Below are 16,939 nucleotides of genomic sequence, written 5' to 3' on the forward strand. Positions count from 1 at the left end.
CAGTTATTGTAGTCCTTGGGGTAACAATGCATAATTATTGTTACTAAAAATTTAAAAATTAATTTCTGATGTTGCATTCCTGGTATTAAATCACTCACTATTACGTACCCCAGCTTACAGGTTAGCATGTATATGTATAGGTTCCGGTAATGGACTAAAAAGGAATAGAATTGCTGGCTTCAAGATTCAACAGATAATTGCTGGAAAGTCACACATGCTTCCCGTCAAAGTGGAAAATAATGCATCGTATTTATCGTAAATATGAATCCACTCATGACTCAACGTGGTGGTTTGCCTATGGTGCGCGTGGTGAGTAATGGACGGCGAGGATTAGGAATCGTCCAATCCGTGCGTTCGAGTTCGCTTTTCCCTCGCCAAGCATCGTCGTGCTGCGTTAGGAGCAGAGATGGGGGAGCATTCGCTGATTCATTCCCCGAGTCCCCGGCCGCAGAGAATGCCCAACATGCATGAGCGTGAACCCGAACCAGATCCATAGTTCCACGGACGTAGCCGCGGAAATATCAATGCGCGCCGGTGAGCACTGCTGAAAATATCGTCTATCACCTCAGCTAAGGCCCATCAAATTAAACGGTGGCGCGTTGCTCACCTGGCTTTACGCAACACAAACCAACCATTACGGTAATAGGCAGCGATACAGATCACCACACACTAAGCACTATATGCTGTGTGAAATTCACACATTGACAGGGCGGGGGGGGGGGTTCTTTGACCTGTGCCGCGAATGGTTTAGCTCTGGTGGCAAAAAAAGCACGCAGCTTTGATGATGCCGAGCACGTCCAGTGACGCAAGCTCATTGCCCGGTGCGTGCCGGGGAATCGAGATCGCGTCCTCCGGTTGGTAGTCTACCACTCTATCCACTGGACTGCCACGTTCCCACTTTAACGTCACTAACAGTTTCAAACCTTGTATATGCATCTTGCTACCTCTGTCAAATCAAACCATTGCAATTTACCGGGAATTTCATGGTGAGACGGCCATAGTCTCCGACAAGATAGGAAGTCACTTCTAAACTCTCTGTTATAATTTTGAAGCTCGTCCCGTGAATTTTTCAGGTGATGTAAAGGACCACTTTTTATTTCCTATGGTAATTTATGTTTAATAAAATATAATTTAATATCATTGGACTCTCTACTGGCACATTGGGTAGCTGGTAATTCAATGGTACTAAATACTATTTTTAGAAAATCTACGGAATAAGGTAGGTGTTGTATGGACATAAATACCAAGTAAATATTCTGTTTCTCCTACAAAAACACAGCACAACATCCTACTTTACAATAAAGTCTCTCTTCATCTCTGTGTACTTCCTTCCTGCCTTCATCCCGTCCAACTCTTCCTTCCCTTTCCTCGTTTGCCTAACGTTCTCCCCTTTACCACAGTCTACAACACCCCACTGCCGATAAATACGCCCTTCATCCATTTTCTCTGCCTCCTCATGATTTCTCCCGATAATCCTCTCTCCTCGCCCACCATACCAAGTACTTCTTCATTTGTTTTCCTTTCGGTCCGTTTCACCTTCTCCATTATTCTCCACACCCACATTTCAAAAGTTTCCAATCTATTTACTTCTATCATCCTGCTTCAGTGACCACGTTTCCGCAACGTACATAACTAAGCTCCATATTGAAGTCTTCACGAGTTTTTTCTCATCATCCCTACATAACTTTACTGTTTTCAATTCCCTCCTTTTGAAAGCTTCTTTACCTGACGCAATTCTTCTCCTTACGTCCCTACTACTTTGATCGTGTTGGTCCAAAACACTACCGAGATACGTAAACTGTTCTACCTGCTCTAGTTTTTGCCTTCTTATTTTAATGTTAAGCTTGCCCTTTTTCTTTCTAGAAAATCGCATAACCTTTGTTTTATTAATATTGATTCTCATCCCATACCTGTCGTACTGAATTTCCAATTCACTCAGCAATGCTAGCAATCCCTTGGCTGACTGATAAACTGGGGCTTGGTTATCAGCTAATCTAACTAACTTTATGAATTCCCCGCCGACTTTAATTCCCATCTCCAGTTCTTCCCATGCCTCTTCAATCATTTCCTCCACATATAGGTTGAACAGCAACGGTGATAACGGGCAACCCTGCCTTACACCTCTTCCTAACACTGCCCATCCGGACTCCCCGTTCCCCACCCGCACCTGAGCAGTCTGAGACATGTACAGGTGCGGATTAGCCTCCTTTCCCTCCAATCTATTCCTATTTTCTGCAATATACTCAATAGTTTTTCCCAATTCACTCTATCAAACGCCTTTTCCAAATCTACGAAACAGGCAAATACGTCCTGATTGTATTCCATATTCCTCTCGATTAGTGATCTCATTACTGCAATGGCATCACGCGTACCTGTAACTGATCATCTCCTAAGTAATCATTTGCCTTATTCTATATCCTTCGTATTTACCAGTTGTAGGGATTATAAAAAGTCACTAACCCTTTCACCTTGTCAAGAGTGTAGTCCGGAGCAGGGTGGAATACACAACATGTATTAATATTATATACCACGATATGCAAACCCTGGAAAATATATGCCTTCACCTTTTGGATAAATCAGAATATAATACAATTTGAGATAGTTTGGATTGGGATAAGTCGGTGATTGAAGTTAAATTACTGTAATGCATCGAATTTCGGTGCACTCACAAGGTGCCTCCTTGTCACTGGTCCATTTGCGGAATGCATGCACTGTAACTTTCAGTGACAGTAGTTTGCACCCGTCAAAGGTATTAGGAAACAGTAAGTTAATCCCATGGTAATTTAATGGTCACATGATCAAATATATATTTCATTCATTTATCCGAAGGCCACAATATACGAACAACGAACCACAATACTACATACTTGTATAAATTGTAAAAGTTCATAAAAAATTCTTTACTCATCCTGACAACCAGTTTGCAATTGAAATTGATATTTGGGTGTTTATAATTAACCTAAAATCCAAATTTATATGCCCTTTATTATTTATTTTCATGAAATAAGAACCCATGGAACAATATTTTTATCTTAAATCAGTCAATAAAAAATGTAACTAAATTAAGCGGACGGCAAATCTCAGCTTTTTGCGTGTCTCTACTCTAAATGCGTGTTTCTGTGGAACATCATGCGCTCATTTGGAATTAATTGTTGACGATATCCAACGTGGAAAATATGTTTGTCAGGCACCATCGGAAACGCCTTAAGTGGTATTCTTTTGATTCAATCAGCGGTATATTCAAAGCAAGTAAGTATCTATTTAAATTAGTTAAACTATTTTTTAAATTCTTACTCAACCCTTGGAATATGTGTCTGAAACATGTCTATGTGGCACTGTGTGTCTGGAAACACTCACGAGACACTCGGTTGGAATTGAGAGTAACCTATTCCAGCATAAATATTTCATGAGATGTGGAAAAATAAGATTTTTATGGTCATAACACAATTTGAATAAATTAAATCCGAAAAAGTTAATTCAGAGTAGTTAATTGTCCTCTAAATATAGAGAATTGAGCGTGAATAAATGTAGAAAATATGCAGGTTATATTTCTATATCAACATCTTCATATTACCACGCAAGCCGCCGTAAGGGCGTGGGGCGGGGGGTGTTACGTCACAACACGCTAAAGAGAACTAAAACACGTGCGAAATTAACACATCCATGCATACGTATACCCACAGTGGCGTATGCATTCATGCAAAAATACTTTCAACTTACACCCATGCAAATACATATACTATCAACTAACATACAATTGCGAAGGCGAAATTCCACTACCACATGGACTTGCAATATACAACGGTCTCCTCCCCCAAGGACACAGGTAGGGAATGTGACCCAACGCTGTGGGTAGTGGGAGGGTCTCCCCAAATAGAGAGACGAGGGATGGAAGGGAAAGTTAAAAACAAACGAAGCAGAGCAAGCAATATAGTAACGAGCACAACATTATTTAAGAGCAATCTCATGCGGTCATACGTGAAGGGTTTTGACAACAAAACCCTTGGAGTTAGTGAAAGTGCATGCAATTGAGTAGAGCTTCTTATTCACTGGACGCTGAGGGTGGTGAGTAGAATTTTGCTATCTACATCTGTATAACCCTACGGTTGCTATCCCGTATTGTCCGTGGGAAGAAGAAGTCCTGCTCCTATTCCTGTAACACTAGCTAGCTGCAATTACTTACTCCAATTCCTCCTGTCAAAAATCTGATTTACCATTTCTCCGTCAACACTTGTCAATCTAGGAATAAGTGACTCTCCTCGTCGAAGATTCCAGTTCTTAACTTATTTTAAAACGGTCGTTGAAAGGGTAAGGTATATTACTTCGCCGTTCTTACTCTTGCACAGCGAAGCCACGCATACGAAACCGGAGATCGGTTTGATATGTGAGGTAAGAGCTCACCTGGGACTCAATCCATTGGCATGTGAAATTCATATATTAGCAGGGTTGAGGGAATGTTCTTTTTGCTATGACGCCTATGGTTTTCCAGGTAGTTCTGAATCCAAAAGAATCAAACAGCTAAGATTCCTAGAAGCGGACCGGGGAATCAAACCCGGGTCCTCCAATCTAACGCTCTCCACTGGTGTACATCGTTAAAATAACTGATTGGGAATTATGAACTAACTTGTATTTTAAATAGCAGCGAATTAGATGATTCAATGTTATATCACTTCTTTTATTCCAGAAAATTTTTGTTCGTTTTCTCATTTGTTGGTTATGAATATTATATGAAGTTCATTCTCATGTAAAAGTTCCAGAGTAATCTCATGCAAGTCGGTTTGAAACTTGGGGGTACGAATTGACATTTGGCATGCTGCGAAGAATGGTAAATGGAAATCAAGTATCCGTATGAGGAGCAGGCTGTTTGTAGGAAGGAAGGTATCTGTAGGAATCAGCTTAAAGGTAAAACTACGGGCATATTCTGCTGCAACGGACATTGATAACATGTGTGGAAGCCATAAATCTTTGTCTTGGTAACACCATTTTGAGTGTTCAAATTTGGGTGAATAATATATTTTATATGGAGCACAGTAACTAACCCGACCATTTGGGTAATAGGTTGCGACCCAACACCTCACATAATATGCTGTGTGAAATTCACACATTAACAGAAACTGAGTACCAGCTAGATTATATGCCGACATGCATTAAAAAATAGCCTAAACCAATTACACAGTTACCTGGCTTCGAAAAAAAGATTCGGATTATGAAGATGCTATGGAATACAATTATACAACTTCATATTTCAAAGTAATAAAGAAAGTCCATGAAAGTGGAAAATGGGAATATTGAAGCTGTTAAGGAGCAATGATGAAGAAAAACTCAATAAATATTTAAATTACCACTGAGATACCACCGCACATTTTGATTCTGCTGAAAAAAGTCAACCTTCACAAGGATTCGAACGGGGGCCGTCTGGGTGGAAAGCACGTACTGAAGCTACCGCTACATCCCGATCCTCCGTTTACGTTGAAATAGCGTTATAATTTGCGACATGCAAAGGTCTCCGTCGTAAATATCCATTGATTCCATCTAATTACGCGCCGTTAATCACATAGAAAAGAATATAAAAGATTTTTTTCCCAACAGAGAAGACTCACTTTTAGGAAATTTATCAACATTACTGGAAGGTGCAGTCAAAATTCCGATGGAACTATAGCAGCGTGGTTTCAGCAAGAAATTCCACCCGTTTTTTATGGTCACGGGTGCCCGTGGGTGCCGTCAACGGCCGTAAGATACGTCCCTGAACGCCGGCAAAAGATGGCGCAGTGAACTCGAACATCCTTAATGACGTGAAAATGTTAAGCCATGATACATGTTCCATCCGAATGAACAAATAATATAGTAATTTGGTTGAGATTATTGATATCAAATGCACAAATATTCAACATAAAGGTTTGATTTTACAGGAGTTTTACATTTTTGTGTTAACACAATTTTTAAGTCCTACCAATTTTTAGTTGACACTACGATTTAAAACCCAAATTATATTTCTCTGTTATATTCATTTCCAATATTTTTCAGTTCACTATCCTTAAGCTTGTCTTGAAATTTTCACTTGGTGGCTACTTCTCGGAAAATGCCCCTGAATAATACAAGATTAATTGGTCAGCTGCAATCACTCGCCCGCTTCATATTTACTCTCCGCCAACCCATTAGATTCAGTAGCAAGGCTGCCTCATTGACTCTCTTCCCTCCATAACTACATGCCTTGCCCTTATCGTCTTCGTTTGAATCTCAGGGGCAACGTGCACGGTGTCCCCTAAGGTGGCGGGCTGCCCGCATCGCTACCCCTTGTCCTCGGCCCTGATGCTCCATATTCATAAGGGGTTCGTATGTGTTATATCGCAGCGAAATGCGTGGGGGGAAGGGTCCAGCAAGGCGTGGCATGCGGTGAGAAGGGAATTCCCATGACTTTCCGCAGAAGGCACTCGAATGTTTCACGGTGGGGTCCTCAATCTAGGCGCCGGCGAGGGCCAAAAGTCAGCGGTGCCTCCGAAGCATTCCACCCCAACCACTTTGAAGTGCTCTCGTTCATTTTGCCATTCAATTAGCGAATGTCCTTCAGTTCATAAACTAAACTCGATCCACCCGCACCCACTCCCTGTTCCATATTCCTATTCCTAGGATATCTCTCACTAAGCGCTCACCTTTATTTCGCCTGTCCTCCCTTCTAAATTCACTCCCCCTCACACTCTCCATCCTTTTTATTTATCATGTAACAATTTCACCACCCAAGCTTTATCCCACCTGTCAGCAAATTAAATATTTCCCCTGTCCATGTTCGGTTCTCGTTGCTTTTTGTTTTTCTGTGACTGTATTTTGTCCTTTTTCATGCTTTTGTTATATTTTTCACCGTAAATTGGCGCGTTTTCTGTATGTGAATAATGTTTTAAAATAAATAAACAAATTTTCAGTGAACTTTTTTCTTATTCTTCTCTCTCTTTCAAATTAAAAACTCTTTCATGATCAACAATTACAATATTCTCTAGCTCTCTCCATTATGCTTCACAATTTTTCGCCTAAGATGTAAACACCCGCGTTCAATCAAATAATAAGTTGCAATGTTTTGAGGGGATGGGAGCAAGACTTAATCCTGTTTGGTCATAGAAAGTTTCAGTTGGTACTCATTTGCACAATGAGAAGACATCCCATTTAAATATTATGAGAACTGATTGAGGAGAGCGGAAGAGGAAATGACCACGTGGAGAACTCTACGGCAAGGAAGACCTGGATGGATTGGACACACCTTGAGGCACAATGGGTTAGTCAGAAACAATAGATGGGAAAATCAAAAGAAAGATCCCACGGGGAGGACCAAGAGACATGCGATGAATTAAGACCAACGTAAAACAGAGAAGCTGTCCGATGGTGAGGGTATTAGCTATGAATACAGAAGAATGGAGGACTCTAGGAAAATAATTTTAGGCTTGAAATACAGATGATGATGAAATATCTGATTGAAAACATTTTTTTGCTAACATCATTTAATCCGAGTTATTGCGAAAGTAATTCCAGATTAAATCAAATCAGATTTAGGTAACCCGATAACGATGTGCGAATATTCCGCATGTGAATACTCCTCACCCCCTCATCTTGTATCCGAAACCAGAAGAGCTGGAGTAAAGCTGAAGGTGTCCGGAGTCACCGGAAATCGAACCGATGACTCCGATTAGTCCGATTAGGTACTCCGGTACACTCCGATTAGTAGCTGAACGCCCTACCGCCTCTATTTCCTTGCTTTCCATCAGCCTTGAAATAGTCATTGGCCTCAAATCGGGTAAATGTTGGGTAAATGGTAAATTAAATATCACTCTCCACCCAAGATGAATGCATCGGCGGGCGTGAAGCGGGCAAAAAGGCGACTGGCATTGACGAAGCGCCACGAACGGAGTCTGCTCTTCCAGCCGCCCGTGGTAGTGGTGACGGGGCTACGGCACCTGGGAACGTGGCTGCCGGCTGCTGCGAGGGTTGAAATGGCCGGCCGGCGCCTGCTTCTGCCCCCTGCCCTGCGCGCATCTTCTGCTTCCACTTGACCCGACTTTTGACAAGATGGCGGTCAGGAATAATAAGAAGAGGAGGGGATCCGGGGGCCGGTCGGTCGGATCGGTCGGGGGTCGGTCGGCCTCCCGAGTGACGTATTTCCTAGGAGCCCGTGAGCCTCCGCTATGAATGTTGCAGGTACATGCCCTCATAAAGGCATATTTTAGACAGAGATTGTTGGGAGATTGAGCTACCCCTAAGTACTAGGATGGTATGGGAGGTGAGAGTAGTTGTTGCAAATTCAAATGTGGTAAGAACAGTGGATACGGAGTATTTTTATTGCAAAAGAAAGCTGACACTATAAGAGTAGGGAGTACATTAGATAGACAAGCGAGGTGGGGGGGCGTGAGAATAGGAAATTTGGATGGGATAAAGGGATGTAGAGCGTGTGTTAAGTTGAAGAAGGGTTTATTTTCGAGTAGAGCATACTTTGCCGTGTTGAATGAGACTTAAACATTTAGCTGAGGTCAGTCTGTGTGGCCATAAAAAATCTATCTTAAACGGTGGACTAACGTTTATTACAATATTGCATATATGCTTTTCGAAGTAAGTTGAGGTATGAGAACGGTTTCCCTCTTCCTTTCCTTAGCATATTTTCTTTCTATGCGTCCATCGATTCTGAAATCAAATAATTATTCTCGATTTCAAATGGTGTTTCTAATATCTTAGAGTTGAACCATCACCACATCAAACAAATAATGGTCGCTTCAGGAAGTGGCCTCAAATTACATGCGCAGTGTTTTCGGGAAGAATCTAATAAATGAGCGAATTTAATTATTATTTTCTGGTCAGATGTAACTATTATACTGTCGGATTTAAGAGGTTTATAAGGCGTCTTTCAATTGACTAAATTGTTTTGCACAGATAATTATTTTTCATAGAATAAATTCTTTAATAATAATGGGCTCAGAGGTGGTGAAAGAAAACATTTTTTCTTCTGAAACAGAAAATGTGCTCTGTAGCGTTTTTAATCAAACAATTAGCAAATATGTACTTTTGCGAATATTAACTTATACATATGTTAATAATGTTCGCGTAAAAAGTGCCGAAAATCGAATAGCCATTGGACCCTCAAGGATTTGACCGCTGAAAGGTAGGCAACTGTCCACCGATTGACTGGGGCATTGGCTCGGGTGCAGGAAAAAGTAAATGTTTACCGGCGTGACAAATGAGTGGCGGTGGCCATTGATGAAGGTTCCACTGTAAATATACCCGTGAGGATAACGCAAATCCGAAAATCGTGGCATTGATTTCATTAGTAGACCCGCGCTTAAATGTTCTCGTAGCATGAAATGTAGTTGGAGTTACAAAGCTAAACGCTACTGGGTCCCATCGGAATACAAAGCTAGAGTTTCAAAACGAAACCGCAAAGGAATAATTATCATCTCCAACATTTCCATTAAAAAAAAGGCAATTGATTCAATTTCTGCGCATGGCAAACATTCCTTGGATAGGCGCCACGCATTTTTCCCCGCTCCACTCTCGGGCCGGGGCACGTCCTTTGCAGAGGGAATACGAGAGGCCAAGCCGGCAAACAAAGCCTTGGCGGATGCGTCCCCAGATGCCGTATCATTCCCATTTCCAATCACGGCAAACACTGAAACTCTCCCCCCGCCTAAGTCCTTTGGAATAATCTGCCACCCTCCCCCGCACGCGTTTATAAATAAACAACATGATTGTAAAAATAACGACAGGCCAAGGCTTCTTAGATTGTGAGCGAGGGTGAAGAGCAGGAGAGGGGCGGAGACTCCCCCCTGCTGCCCCAACCACCCTGCTGCCCCAACCACCCTGCTGCTCCGCCACACCCTCCACAGACCTCATCGCCCACCCCCTCCACAATTTACGATAAACTTTGGCATTTATATGACGACCAACCAATAGAGCTAAAGAAAATTAAGTCACGGCGCAGGGTCGCAGTTATCTCCTTCGTTATCCTGCTGCGTCAATGATTTAAAACAGAATATATTTTCGTCCTCGTTTCCGGTTCTCATTAAATCCACTCTACGCCACGTCGTAGCTTTTTCAGGGGAAGCTAAATGTTCCGGTGGCTCCGGGATTCATCCCCACTTGGAGAAAACGGCTGATCATTCCCATACAGTCAATTAAACTGAGGAGTGTTTGTGGTAAAAATAGGAGAGATAAGGGAAGAGCGAGTGGGTTCTAAAGCAATGTGGAATGGATGCACTGATTATGAAAAGCAAGTCTGAACAAAGTGTGAGGGTCGATTCACTCAGCAGTTGTAGTATGGGAAGTGAGTATATTGTTCAGAGGGAAAGAATGAAATGTTCGCGAATGTGATCAACGAGACGCTCCCGACTACGAAAGTTAAAGGTCTAAGGAATATAAGGAACACGAATGAAGCAGTATACGATTTCGACAAAGGCGAAAGAAACATGCAGAACAAGCTGGTGCGGAGTAAAATCAGTAAAAGGGAGTAATTGTCCCGGTAAAATTCAAATGTTTTGATTTTTTGCGCTCCGAAAGAGAACTGCATGAAGGATAAAAAATATAGTTCAATTAAGCAACGAATTTCCACCAAAACTATTTCTAACATACTTTCGAGAAGGAAATATCTTTAAATTTGATTAATACGTGGATTACGATTGCAACTCATTTGAAAAAATATGTTATCAGTAAAAATATATGACAAATCACAAAAATCTGCTGACTTTCCTTAAAGCTGATAGAGCTATTAAATGGTAAGAGGCAAAAATGCTTTAATTACGTTTATTAGTGGAGTGTCACTTATGTCTGTGCGGTGTGGCACGGGGGGTTAAGGATGCACTCTTTATGCACCCCTCTTAATATGCGCAAAAGAAGAAAAGGTAGAAGACCATTACTTCATGGTTTTGCATAGATTTTCATTACAAGAGATGCACACTTGGAGGTAAAATGCATCGAGTGACAAATTTGGAATATCTTATTGTATCTGTGATAAACCCCCAAGCAATATCTACGAGCGTGCATAAGAACCATTATATTTACGCTCGTCCTCGCCAATCGAATAGCTTGCTGACCTATCAGGAAGCTCGTCATTAAGATTTTAATTCAGTAGGCTAAAGAAATATTTAATTGATAAGAAGTCACATCTAGTTAAATCAAAGACGAATATTGTGAGTGAAGAACTGAGAGTACCCAGATGCAGCGCGAAGACCATGGTACCAAAAATGGAATGTCTGATGCTCTACCCTCGTTGTATGAAATTTAGTTCGTGAAATATTAAAAGGCGTTTGCGTAAAAACCTTTCCAGTTAGATACAAATTATTCTTCAATTTATCTACATTATAAACTAAATCAATGGCGGTATGGCAATGCGTAGAGCATTAAGCAGGGCAGGGGTACCTGAGTGGCTCGAGTTCAAATCCTGGGCGATACCTTTTGATGGTCTCGGCTAAAACCCAACATACTCAAGCGGAACAGGGAAATCGTCACGATTACTATGTCATGCATATCAAGACCTGATGACTTTGAGGCTTACGAGTTCTGGGGGATTATACTAACATATACAGGTTATTTTTACTCCAAATACAAAAAGGGGCACGTGTGGTCTTACACGCTGCAGCCTAAACGGCCGAAATAAAAGCAATGACTATCACTATCACCGAAGCCAAGGGGGGAGACAAAACCCTCGTTGGGGGCTATAGAATCCGCGAACTCAGGACTAGCAAGTGATGGTGCTATCAAACCGCTATCCAGAACGGGGGCAATGCCCATATGAACCGCATTGTAACAATTTCTCCGACAAACACGGAGACCGCTCATCACCCCACCCCCAAATCACAGGATGATTCCTAAAATGAGTCTCTACCGACGGAAAATACGCTGAATCAATCCCTTTTCCAAATCGTTTTCGAGCACGAGCCGTAGATACTCTCCCTGGTCGACGGGCGTCCACACCCGACCCAGCCGGGCGATTGCGGAATGCCCGCATTGGCTGGATCCCCGGGCGCTGATGGCTTTTGAAGTACGTCTGCTAGGGCTGCCCGCGTGCTGGACCTGAGTGCCTCCGATAACCGAGTTCATAAATAATTCCCGGCGGCTCTTGTGGCGGGCGGCTCGGGGCGGGCGAGGGCGATCGGCCCACAACCGCCTGAGGCCAAGCTCGGCGCGAACCATCCTCCCGGCTGCTCCCCCGACGCCCGCCGCTCCCATGCTGACCCTCGCGCGGCCCCCGCCGGTCCCCACCGGGCCCCCGGCTGTCCTCCTCCTGCTCCTCACCCTGCTGGCCAACCAGGGGTCCAGGGACGAGGTGGGGGCGTCGCCCCCGTGCTGGCGCCAGCGCGCATCCCGTGACCGCTGTCCGCCCATCCCCAGAGCCATGCTGGATCTGCTGCAGGACGGTGGTCAGCAAGTGGTGCGAGCTGTCCTGCCGTCGCAAGTCGGTAAGGGTAGACGCGTCCTGCGCCATCCCTCACGCCACTGTCGCCCGCGGGGTCGGGAGGGCGACCGCCGGACGGATCTGCGAGGCGGCGGGCCACGCGCTGGGCCCCTCCGACTGCGTCCCTCCCGCCCCTCCGATTGGGACTAAACGGCAGGCGTGGAATGCGACAGCGTCGAAATGAAGACAGCACGTTCCCGCAGGGTCAGTGGCTCGTGCTCGTTTGATGGTTAATTTCGGGAAAGAAGGACATTGAGCAAGATAAAATACATTTCGTCTTTACCGATTCCCATCATGGAGTTTACTGTGAAAAACGGGGCAGCTGCAAGTGCATATCGTGAACTGAAAGGGGGAATTCAGTGATTAATTTATATTCGCGATGTTGCAGCGCTACACTTTTAGTCGATACTCTAGTTTTGAAATCACTTTGCATATTAGCATATCTTTACACGAAGTTTTAGCGTGATGCACAATTATTCAATTCTTATAAATTAGCTGGGCATCATGTCGTTGGATTTTGTAGAAATTAGCGTTATAATTGCTCTTAAAATAGAACTTCTAAAATTGAGGGCATAGTTTACTTTAATATAAGCCTTCGGTAAATATCGTAATAACGGTGCTGTTCATTGAATATGACTTTAAATGGTAAAATATATGATTTTTCTAGAATTTTATCCCGCAAAATCTTGAACTCGTGTTAAAAACGTACAACACAGTAAAATCGTCAACATAAGCCCTTTCGTGGGAAACACGAGTAATTCTTATCATTAAAAATTAAGTTACTACCACAAGAGATTCAACATTTAATGTAACTAATGTTCACTTAAAGTACATGTATTTTCTCAATACAAAAAATGAAGTTATAAAAATATTTGTTAAAACTAGAGCCAGTTATCAACACTGTCATGCCAAAATGTTTGGAACTCATAGTTGATAATACCTCAATATAATCCACGGAAGAAAGTTTAGCATAAATTTATTATTATGCATATGTTTGTATACCTGTACATAGGGGCTCAGAGTGTATGCATATGTGGATCGGGGTAGTCCAGAGGCGTTGGACTACTGACCGGAGGGCTTGGGTTCGATTCTCGGGCAAGCTCTATATATATATATATATATATATATATATATATATATATATATATATATATATATATATATATATATATATATATATATATATATACATATATATATATACATATATATATATATATACATATATAAACTGTATATAATATGCATATATAAACCATGAACACTGTAATCAACCCGAAGGTCGATGTGGTAGGTGGTGGTAGAGTTCACCCAGTACTAAACCCGACCCGAAATTCACACATTCACGTAGGGGGGCCATTTCGTCTCCCTGTGCTGGTAATGGTTTCCCAATATTGTGTTTACTGAAGTGGTGAATTTATTATTGTGAAGTGAAATGTCTGTGTCAAGAAAGGTGATGGTGGAGTCTGAAATGGATCCATTCCCGGGCAAGTCACTCTGAGCACCTACAGCTCCACCCAAGCTATATGATTTTTCGGGTACCAGATCTTCCTGGAAAACCAATACTGGCACAGGGAAAGGAACTGGCCCTCCTACCCTGATTTGTGATTTCACACGCCGTCGGGCTTAGTACTGGGCGAACGCTACCATCACCCACCGAACTGACCTTCGGGTCGATTACTGTTATATATATTATACATATCTAACAATAACAATAACTTAATGATAGAATTAGAGACAAGATCATGTTCCTTCAAGGTGCATTCACGAGTGCGATTTACAAGTTTCTTTTTCAATTCAATAAAACCATGCCTATTCCGTAAATAGCTCAAGTTTTGGGTCAAATATAATTATAATTTGTTCCTTATTTATGTTAGAATACCATGGAATTTTATTTCGCGATAAATACAATGTATTGTGTATTGTTAATTGCTTATTTAAATTGAAAACAAAAACTACGTCAAATTCTGACCATTCATTTTGGTTAGACCTGTAAATTATTCCGGAAAATACTACACTAGCCATATAAAAAGGCAGAAAATGTCATCAATGTTACACAAAATTTCAAACAATTAACTGCTGGAATTGGTTAAAGACTGATCGCAATCCTCTCATAGCTCAAGAGAACTTGCAAATTTGATCATTAATAAATCCAAGAGTTTAAAACGCTCCTTAAACTTGAATTAATCCAAAGTAAAATTTCTAATTGATTTGTAGGGCCGTGGACCCAGATGTTTCGAGAATATTATATGCCACAAGAAATGCATGTTTTTTTACGAATTCGAGCCGTCCATACTTAATACCTCCAGTGAGGGAAACTAATTAATTTACGATTTGATGCGTCACAAAATATTATATCGATCACCTTGTACATATTCTAAAGGAGATGCCACAATAGCAGTTCAGGAACTCCGGCCTGGTAAGCAATTCGCATTCATGTCACGTGAGCCCTAAATATTGAATCGAGAGAATTCCTCCTCGGACCCACAAGGGTTGCCCCGTTCAGTTCTCACTCTGGTTAATATGTGACTCATTCCCATTCACCCTTCCTTAGATTCTCAGTAAAACGCAAGTAATTTATCTCTCCATTAGGTTCCTCTCTACAGTAGTGAATTCATTATCATTTACCAATTCCTTCATCTAAATCCCTCTCGACATTCACCAAGGAAACAGTTCAATCTTGATTATATTCTACCTGTATATTTCTATCGATCAATGATCCTATTCATGCCATTGCATTGCCAATCCATCCTCTTTTCCAACTCCCAAACTGTTAGTACCCTCATCTTCCAATGTCTCAATCCTGTTATTAATTACATAACGCTGTCGCTGCACGCTGTCTTTGCATAACTGCAGTACTCACATGCTGCGGCGTTTCTTTTTTGGACAAGAATTAATAATAATCTAGCGAAATATTCGGCTAAACTCATCTCTCATAAATAAGTGACCGCGTAGATATTCATGTAGTCTGCATACGAAATAAATGGCATTAATGCTTGGCCAGAATCGGCAAGAAGAGTAATCAATAAAGAGCAGGTAATGTTTGAATAAACAGACCGAAAAGGTAGCCTAAAAATTAAGGCGTGATGCAGGGGTGCGTTCCATCAGGTATTCGCAGGGAGGAAGAGGCGGATACTGAGCATGCGATCAGGTAACTGCAATAAACTGGAACGCCCCTAGATTGAAACACATGGTATGATACAGAAGCGAGCTTCGGAAGAGATTGGGAGTGGGGCAGAGAGGTCGACCACCAATGCCAATGCGTATGTAGTAAACCCTTTCTACTCCCTCGGAACTAGGTTCCACTGGAGCCATGGAGTGTATTTTAGAAGTGTTGACAAAGAGGGTATGTATAATAATTTTTTTTCTTAATTATTTATTTTATGTATGTATTTTTATTTTTTCCCCTTTTTTCCATTTAATTATTTTTGTTTATTTGTAATTAATTTTTTTTTATTTATTTGTTTTTATTATTGTTTATTATTATTATTATTATTCTTTTCTTTTTTTAATTACTTTTTTTTATTTAAATAGCTTTTTTCCCTTTATTTATTAACATTATTATTGTTTTCTTCAATAAGCTTAGAAAGGGGAGGAAAATTGAAGGGGAGTATAGGTGATGGATGTGCTGTCAGTGGGAGTGAGTGGGACTGAGATACCGATATGTTCGAGTTTGGGTGATGATAGCGGGAGTTGCTTGTGTTAGAGTGTAGATTTTGATGCTGATAGCTACTCCTCCTTTCGGGTTTGCGCTGTCCTTGTTGTCGCGATCAAGTCTGCAAGAGGTGTAGCCAGGAATATGGAGGTTGTGTTTCGATGTGAGTTGTGCTTCGGAAAGTGTGATAATGTCCGGTGGGTTTTGTTCAGTGAGTAGATGTATTTCCGTTAGTTTGGAGCGGGCACTGTTACAGTTCCAAGAAAGCACAGATAGGTGATAGATTCTACTTGCTTGATGAGCAGCCATTATCCAGCAAAATAGGGGCAAGGGAGGAAAGAAAGTTTAACAGTAGGATAGACTTTTCAGAGGAAGGTGCACTAATTATTTGAGACGGAAAGGAGGTAAACTACTGAATCAGCGTTGGACAGTAGGAGACAGGGGATGACAGGTCTGTATGTGAGCTGGGAAGAGTAAGCGATGTGCAGATGGCGGGCTGAGAGGGTAGAGATTGAATAGTACTGGAGAAGGATCCGAGATTGTGAGATGCTACTTCAGGTGGAGGAATGTCAGAAGTATCTTGGGAAAAAGGGGGAGGGGGAATAGCAGGAATCATAAGGATACTAGGGTTGAATTAAAAATTGATGGAGGAAGAGAGATTAGGGAAAGAGTGGGGGACATATAGATGGGATAATTGGAGAAGTTGTTGAGGGTGGAGGGGGAATAGGTGTAAAAGTCAGACTGGGAAATTCACTTTGAGTGAAAGGATAATTGTTTTGTACCTTTTTTGGCCCAGCTCTCTTGTCCCAAAAGTTTTCAGGTGGAGGGGGAGGGGGGTGCAGAGGGGCTTGGATAATATCCGG

The sequence above is a fragment of the Hetaerina americana genome, unplaced genomic scaffold (genome assembly GCF_022747635.1).
Source record: "Hetaerina americana unplaced genomic scaffold, ioHetAmer1.1.p SCAF_23, whole genome shotgun sequence".
In the NCBI taxonomy this organism is placed as follows: Eukaryota; Metazoa; Arthropoda; class Insecta; order Odonata; family Calopterygidae; genus Hetaerina; species Hetaerina americana.